This window comes from Buceros rhinoceros, unplaced genomic scaffold, assembly GCF_000710305.1.
Source record: "Buceros rhinoceros silvestris isolate BGI_N320 unplaced genomic scaffold, ASM71030v1 scaffold14707, whole genome shotgun sequence".
Classification (NCBI taxonomy): domain Eukaryota; kingdom Metazoa; phylum Chordata; class Aves; order Bucerotiformes; family Bucerotidae; genus Buceros; species Buceros rhinoceros.
In genome coordinates, this window is record NW_010420578.1 from 4,567 (window position 1) to 13,658 (window position 9,092).

Here is a 9,092-nt window from a genome sequence, read left to right on the forward strand (position 1 = left end):
GGGGGGGGGGGGGGGGGGGGTGGAAAACGCGTGTCTGTGTGAGTGTGTATGTGTGTGTGCAGAATCATAACAGGCATTCGGTCCCAGCTGGGCAATGACACTAATTGCCCAGATCTCCTGGATGCCTGTGATGCAGCGCGCTCACTTTCGCTCCTTCCCTGTGCTCTCCAGGGATTTTTAAAATGCAGTATTTGAATTTTGGTGAGTGGTAAAGACCCTGCCCTAGGACCCATTTGACAAATGAGAAGCTGTGCAGCATCAGCACCAGCCGACTGAGCCTCACTGAGTCAATCTCTCTCTACTAGTCAGCAGCTCCTGTTGTGAGACAAGCTTCAGCTCTCGCTGTCATTGAGGAAGTTCCATTTGCTCATCAATAGGCTGCAGGCTGTGTCTTCTTTTTTCCTCTCTGTTAAAAATTCGTAGTTTAAATCTACCAAGTTGCCTTAGCTGACGAATGAATGTAGGGATCTAGCGCTGGGGGAAAAAAGCATTCCAGAATCACTGTTTCTTACTTAAAGAATCAAAAGGAAAAACCCGTAGTGACAAGAGAGGGCAAACGTGCTTGCATGCAAGCCCCCTCACTTGTTCTACGTAGACTTCAGAGCAACACCATGCAGCATCCCCTTACGGGTGCAACCTGCGTGGCACTGCCGAACGTGGGCATGTGTCCCCAGCTCTCCTGTGCCTTGACTTTTATGTACTTACAGCAGGTAAGTTTGCCGAACTTGTCTTTTGCTGTAGTGCCTGCTTTGTCAGCAGCGTTTGGGGGGTGTTTAATCCTGGAGATATTTGTTGTGCGAATAGACTGTGGAAATGTCTCCCACTGTGTGGTAGTGCCTGCACTTAATGGTGAGAGTGAGTAGAAAATATGTTTTAACAGAGCATCGAGCCTTTGCATATCTGTGTTTTGCAGCGTCTTTATCGGTGCTGTTTATAGATTTTTAACGCTGTACTTGGACTCTTTGACTGCCTTTCTCATGGATACTGTAGCAGAGTTTTGAGCTGTAAAGGACTGCTCTTTATTCACTTGCAGGCATAAATTATACTTCTAATGTAAATGTGCCCAATGGCAATTTTGTTTAAGCGTTCTTTGAAGCCAGGAATTTTAAGTCTGTGTTGAAACGTGCTGCTGATTAAAATCGAACTGATTTTTTAGTACACAAAAATAGAAAGAGAGAGAAAGAAGAAAAATTTATAAAGCTGTATCTGTGGAGAATTAATACTTCTATTACTGAAGTGTATTGGAATGGATTAAAAAAATGTTCGGATATCAGCAAAATGATACCAATGTCTAGTCCATTTTTAAGACTTATTTTTTTAATCTCACGATTTTTGCTTCTAGGGTTTTTAAAATCATTTACACCCCTCTCCCCAAATTATTTAATAATTTGTTACAACGTGGAATAAATAGCTGGATAATAAACATGATTTTTTAACTTCTCTGTTTTATAACTGAGTCCACCATTATAGAGAGTCATCTAGTAAGTATACAGAACCAAGACAGAAATATGTTATGCAAAAATTATTCATCCTGTTTATTCTGTTAGTTTCTGCTGGAACTTCAGAGAAGAAAATTCTTGTGCCCCCTGGCACAAATATGGGCATTTCTTTTCAACTTGCACTGCAATAGTTTATATGCATATTGACTGCCATGAAACAGTCTCTAACTTTGGCTCTGTTTTCACAAATGCCTGAAAGATTTCTCACAGTATTTCTTTTTGCTCCTGAGGATCTAATAAATGAGATTTAAAGCTTATTTTTATTTCAGAATATTTGTTTTCTATTACTGCTGAAAGAACAGAGCTCAAGTATTTGCAGGGTATAAACCTTCTGTAGCTTTTTCCTCAGTAGTGTAGCATAAACCATTTCTGACTTACAGCATGGGAGTGCATAATAAAAGACTCTTGCATACGCCCTAGATTATACATGTGTGTGGGAGGGATTCATATGTCTGCAATTAGAATTTGCTTCAGATGAGTATGATGTGTTTAATAGTTAAATAAATGGTATGCCATAACTACAGTGCATGTTCTTAGTTCTGTGTCTGGATACGTTTTGGAAATGACATTTACAGATCAGCTTTACTGATCCACTGTGACTTGAGCACTTACTGGTTGTATACAAAATGTACTCCTGTATTTTGTTGCATTTGTTCTTTTGAGTTTGCCAAACAACAATTTCTATGTTAAAGATCCAGCGTTTGAAGGGAAAAATGTGAATTAAGGTGAGAGGTCACCATGGCCACACAAGGAGCTGGGAAGGGGTGACATAAAGCTGAGGTTAGGTGCTGTAACAGCCCGCCTGTGAGAGCTATTGCAGTGTCATTATGCAAACACATCTACAGTATGGCACTGCTTTAAGGTTTAAGAAACTGTGCAACCATAATGATTACTTTAAAACAGGGAATTCAATTCCATCTATTCCATTTGCGAGAAAGAAGAGGTGTGATTGCTAATGCACTTTACAAAGTGCTATATCTGGCAGATAATTTTTAACTCTTTAAGTGCATCAACTGCCACACTGAAAGTATCTTTTTTTTTTTATTATTTTTTACAGTGTTGGCTTTCTTGTCTGGTTAATCCTATCGTCAGTTTAGAATCATTCTGCCTCTCCTAATCACCATTATATATAAGTTTAAAAGTCATCCGAATTCCTGATGGTAACTGTGGCAGGTTCAAAATTCTGTGCTTGTTGCTTCTTTTGATTGCTGGTTGGCATTTTAGTTACTCTGGATTCCTAGAGAGTCAGATAATTACCACGTTAATTCAAATATGCTTTTTTATTTTATGTATTTGGTTAAGTATTTCCTTAGAAACGCCGTCACTTTTATCTCAGAATTATTCAGGCAGAAAGATGGTACTGTGGTGACAGGACCCACGGAGATGATGTAACAAGGTTCTGGTTTGAAATAGGGAAGGATAAGTAGTGTTCTGTATTTTTGAAAAACATTAATAAACTCTCGCTGTGACAGTGGGGGGGGGGGGGTTGTTTCCCTTTTCCTGGGTCTGATAATTTCTCCCAAACCTACAAGAAACCCCCGCTTGGGCAGTGGGGGGGGGGGTGGTTGTTTCCCTTTTCCTGTGTCTGATAATTTCTCACAAACCTACAAAAATAGCAGTGCTCTGTGTGTTCAGTGCAAATATTACTATTTCAGTGAAACTGTGAATGTTCTTCTCGCTCTATAAAGTTGTCTATCGATCTGAAATACTGGTAACCTAAAAGCTTTATCTGGCAACTTAATAACTAGTGATTCCCCCGCCTGTGGACCCTGTGACCAGCAGCATACAGACATGATGTGCACCTATTGAATATTTTTTCCTCTAAAACTTGCACTTCAGCTATGTCTGCTCGTTGCACCTTGATTACAATGAATCCAGACAGGTGTATTGCAGCTGAGCTCTCTGTTGTTAAACTTTGCTGCCTATTTAGAAGCTATGAAAAAAAATATTCCCTGGTTTTGCGTGTATCTGCTAAATACGCTAATATTCTGTCGGATGCAAGTTTTGTAATTGGATGTGTGCCTTTGCTGAAAGACTATAAAAGGCACTACGTTCTTCTCAAGATGGGCAAAGCAGTCTTTCTGTCAATAAGGATTTATGTAGCCATGAGGATGGTCATTTTCTGTGGAGCTGTAATAACCATTTGAGAAAAACTGTGATTAGGTAGCTATTAAAAATCAGCCATTATTTATTTGCTAAACTAACACTGCTTGGCCAGTTTGTTTAGTATAAATGGATAAATTGTTTTTCACAGTGTACCCACAGAAGTGCTCTACGACTTTGTCCAGTGTTAGAAAGTTAAGTATTTCCCCTGATACCTTCCAGATTGTGCACATATATGATGTTTTAAGAGCTAAGTGAGCAACTGATTTTTTTGAAAAAACAGTTTGTGCATACAGGATGCTTTACCTGAAAACATTTAAAGCTTAGCTGTTGAAAATAAAGTTGGAAAGGCCTAGGTCACACTATAGATTAACTGTCAATAAGATATTCACTTGGAAAAGCCAACAAAACCTGAAGGATGCTTCCGAGTTAGTTAAGCTACTGGAAATGGTCTGAAATGATTTGGATGTTCTCTCACTACTATGCTTCTAACTTTAGAAATCCAGAAAGAGTTTTCAAACAACATTAAAACCAAAATGACTGTATCGGTGGCAGCAATGACAGGAGGAGGATATCTGGTTTTGATTTGGAAGTTTTTACTGTGTCATTATAAAGATGGGGACGGTTGGGAAAGGTGTAGATGCATTTGGGTTAGAATTTTACCTACTGTCAATATTTAAAGATAGAGGAAAGGGGATCTTTGATTTGTAGTGCCCCATCATTTGGTAATATTTTATAGTGTTGGAAACAGCTAAATACATCTGTTTTCACTTCTCCTTAATTCATCACATCAATGCAAGAAGTAATTTCTGACCACAAGCTTACATTAAATGCTAGCATAAAGTAATCTTTGCAGCAAAATTTTGACCACCAGTAAATTGGGATTTAGTGTTTATTAATGGAGGCTTAGTTCTGTTAACTGGTAGTTCCCTATAACATATGTTTGCCTGAACGTAGCCTTATGTAGTTGGTATTTTCTTAGTGAAGTAGCAAAGTCAACTGTTGTTTTGGAACATCACATAACATTCCATGTCATAATGTACGGTGCTGCTGTCATTAGTTCAAAATTGTTTGGTTTTTTTTTTCTGTTTAATGATGATAGATGTGCTCTGGTTTAAATAGTGAAGTGGTTTGTACAAAGGGTAATTCCTCTTAAATGGAGCAATTGCTCATAGTGGACATTCACAGATCGAAAACAATTGAACTGAAACTTCAATATCAACCTTTTCTGTCTTTAACAAGAAGGTAGTTCACGGTACAGCTCTTGTATCAGTGATGGAAAGAATCCACCGTGAAAACAAAACAAAAACCAACAAACCCTCCATCTCTACCCCAGCTATTCCATTAGTGCTTACATGGTAAATTAGCGTAATTTTATTTGGGCCTTAAGCATTATGACTATGGAGAAAAGCTGAATTCCCCACTCAGTTACTTATGTCATGCTTCTGGATCTGATGATTTATAGGAGTCTGAAAGACTTTTTATCATGCTCTTTCTTCATGGCTTAATTCAATGTTGATTTATTTGGTAGCATTTTCAATTGATGTATTCAATAGTGTCAATAATGGAGTAAGGATTAGAACAGATTATCTTTGTGCTGAAATTGTGTAGAGAATTAAAATGGATGAACAATTCCTGGATACAGTTTACCTTTTCTATAGAGCACAAGGACATCAGTTGCTGAATGCCACCATTGCAGTTACAGTTCTAAGTATGTCTTTTGCATTTTTATACTTCAGTGAGTCTTCAAAGGATCAGATCTGTTAGTTGAATAAGATAACTGATGTTTTATGACACTGTTTAAACCTATCATGAGAACACTGCCTTTCTTAACCCAGGCTATTTAGAGCACTCACTCGCTGGTTCTCCTGTAAAATCAGTGTATCGGACTTCAGCTCCTGAAGGTTTTAAGCATCTGTTAGCTTACAAATTGGAGCTTTTGCGCAATTTTTTTCCTCAGCCTGCTATTTCATGGCAATTTTCATGTGAGAACATACAACCTCTGCTTATGACTGCGTGAGTGAAAAGAAGTCCACGTTACTAATGCTCACCCACCATCTGTTCTTCTTACAGCTGGGCCTTGAATAATTGTCCAGTAGCTGATGGACTGGGGGTAGGCAATCTTTTCAGGGTTTTTTGATTCATTTAACCAGCTTCACTGCCCCAAGAGAAACATCGTGCTTGCTTATTCATATGTGTAGGGTGAAAACCTGTACTTTGTCAGATAAATTATAGTGCTCTGTTAAAACAAAATAAAAAAAAAAAGGGGGAATTACCATGTGTTTGCACCTAAGGGGGCACTGTGGCACTGGTAGGGAATTTTAGTATGTGAATGAAAGGGTACTCAAAGGGTGGGAGTGCAGTTGTTGCACCCCGAAGTACTGTGAATGCTGAAGGAAGGGATGATGGCTTGACGGGCTGTTTATCTTAATTAAGGGTAATAAGATCATTTGGTATTCACCAATCAACTTCGAAGGCGGTATTTGAGACTCCACCTCTGATTCAAGACCAGTTTAGGTGTTTACATCTCTTTTGTTTCACAAGTGCTGCTCTGTTGTTTTCCAGAGACTAATGAGGAGTGGCTGAGAGATGGAGTGCTATAGCAGGGCTCATTCGCAGTAAGAGCTAGTTTGGGGCGTTGAACTAGAGAGTTGTCAAACAAGGTCAGTCTCCTTGCACAATAGTGAGAGGAGGTGCTTTAGTTAAGTACTTCCCTCTTGAAATAACTAGAAAGAGGGGGAAAAAAAGCCCAACCACAAAACCCCACAAAAAATCCCCACCCAACACCAACCCCAAACACAAACTCCCCCCAGCCAACCAGCAGCAGTTCAGAAGGTTACTTGCTGCTTTGGAATATACAAGCAAGAGCAGTTGCAAAGGAGCTTCCATGTGGCAGGAGCAGGTGAATATTTTTGGCTTAGAAGCATTGTTTATGTAACGGGGCTCTTTGGACTTTTTAAAACGCTTCAGCTGAGAAGTGATGGCTGGATTTGCTGTTGTGAGCTCTTCGTAAGTTGTCACTATTCATCGATATTTGTTAAACATTTATATGGATGACTATTTTATTAGAAAAATCTATGATGTAGTATTTTATGCCAGGGAAAGTGTGCAGTGGCTGTATAAACAGGGCTTTTCTCGGGGCAGCTAGCAGGTATTTAATTCAGCTTGTTTAGATTTTTTTGACCAACAGCCATGCAATACTAGACTATGAAGTTGTTTTGTTTTTCAATGTGAGTATTTCTGAAATGGTAAATAGTCCTATCATGTTAATATTAATTCCGTTCGAAATATTTTAGAAGCATTTTATATGTACTACAAATGGAAGTTAAGAAAATTGCAATGCTAGAATGTATCACCTTGCTTTATAGAGTTAGAATAATGTTAGTGGAAAGGAGAAGTCAACACCCTCTAAGAATCCTTCAAGCTTTCCTGCCTTTTAAAGGTGAATATGTGATTGATTTATCAGTTTTAAAGTGTGCTGTGTAGTACAAGAGCTCTCCTGAGGAACCCCTGTCATTTCTTTGCTAGCATTGCTCATTTACCTCGGAGTTGCCTAGTGCAGCGCCATTGACTTCTTTTACATTTTGCTTCTCTTCCTACTCTGTCAGTGCAGCACCCAGTGAATTTAATTAGAGAAAATGGCATGGCTGATGTCTCTAGTATCCTGACCAGTTGTAGTTGGGCCTTTGGTCTTTTGCACTATAGCAGGCTCCAGCTGTGGAGAGATCTCGCTGTGTTTTGATCCTGCTCTTTCTCGTTGTGTTGAACACATGCAGAATCAAAATTAGATGCTGTAGTAAGAACTGAAGCTTTCAGTGAACTATTTTTTGTTCACAGTGAGTCACTGATTTTTATTTCCTAGCCCCCCCACCCCCCCGCCCCAATATAGAAAGAAAGTCTGTGATGCTTTAGAATTGAAATACTTAAGATCAAAACACACCAAAAATGGTTGGTCTTCCTCTCTGTGACATCTTGAATAAACCTTTTTCTGTAACTGTGCATGAATTTAATAGTATTATCTCATACCTATTTGTGAGGTGAGAGTACATACTTACAGTTGCGCTATGCCTTGTCTTAATTCCTCACTGACTTGCACTAACATTTCTTACTGTGTCATTTTGAAGACTGCTTTTTCGGTTTTGCTTGTCGTAGCCTTTTCTTTTATAGCTATCTTCATAATCTCTATTCTCTCCAGTAAGCCTTCTATAAATTAAATAGTTAATTACAGGTATTGATTATGGGCATAATTATTTTGCAATCAAGGAGCAATAAGAAGTTTTATTGTATGTTTATGTTTTCGTAAGACAGGGTAAGGTTTTAAAGCATTTGTTTGAAATAAGTTTCATTAAGTATTACAGGGAGAGACAAAAACGTGTTAAAAGTTCTCCCAGAGAATAAATCTTGTCAAAATGGAGCTAGTGTGAAAATTTGGGGGTGAAAAGTCGTCAGGCAGCCCATGTATTCAGTGAGTGTCCCCTCATCTCTGAGCTTTTTTTCCTTGTCATGTGTTTGTCCTATCTCTGGGATGTTACATGGCTGCATAGCTCAATTAATGCTCTATGGCAGGAGGAGGAAAAAAATGTCTCTCTCTTGTCAGAAGCGAAGTTATTTACTTTCAAAAGCTGACAGAATAGCGCTGCAGGGGCTTCATTTATTTCTGTTCAGAATGTCATTATTGTGTAATGCAGAGGGACTTCTGCATGCATTGCAGGCTTATCCCTGTGCTCCGTACTCTGCTGGGTGGCTGCCGAAATGAAAAGTGGCACATGGGAACCTTCCCCTGTTCGGACTTGAGTTCCTTCCCTTCTGCAAAACTGCATTCCAGGTGTCTTAAATATTTACTGCTTAGATGGCGATAAATTCTTTTTCAGTTGGTGCTGGAGCTCAGTGCGTTGGGAATCACGCTCTGGCCTAGCTGAAAGACAGGTTGTGTCCTTGGGTACCTCGATAACGGGTGTCACTCCTCCTGATGGGTAGCATATGGTTTGAGACTGCTTCTTCAGCATTACTTTCTCTCTGTCATACTCCGTAGTTTTTCTCTGTCTAGCCTCAAAAGGAATATTTTAGTGCAGAGTGTTTTATAAAGACTACTTACTATTTGATTTCGACGTTTGAAAAATCATTCGACTTTGTTGCTGTTGTATCGCGTGTACTTCCAAGGCGAGGTAACTAGCTTTGATGTGGAGTGCGTGAGGCTGCAAAAATGCAGGAGTGTTCAGAACCTGCAGTTCCAAGAGTGTTGGTTTATTTTTCCTTTCCCGTGTTGTATCCAGCTGTCTTCTCCAGCTCCGTTTAGAACACAGTGCTCAGCACGTGCACGTGAAATCGCCTGTTGCTCTGTGGAAAGATTCTTGGTACACCTAAGGCAGAAACACTGATGCAACTCACTTCAGGAGTGCCTTGTGCCCGGACATTGCCCTTCTGTCTGCTGCCCTTAAAAAAAAAAAAAAAAAAAAAAAAAAACCCAAAACCAAAATTTCCCAAGGAAAA

The 9,092-nt window shown here is 39.3% G+C and overlaps 1 long non-coding RNA gene across 1 annotated transcript in view; it reads left to right on the forward strand.

The window, feature by feature from the left end:
* Nucleotides 1-669: 669 nt before the first annotated feature.
* The window catches only part of LOC104496275, a 20,907-nt gene continuing 12,484 nt past the window's right edge, over nt 670-9,092 (forward strand). The window contains exon 1 of the long non-coding RNA XR_727816.1: nt 670-710. This is a non-coding gene — a long non-coding RNA (uncharacterized LOC104496275). The remainder of the gene's footprint in view (nt 711-9,092) is intronic.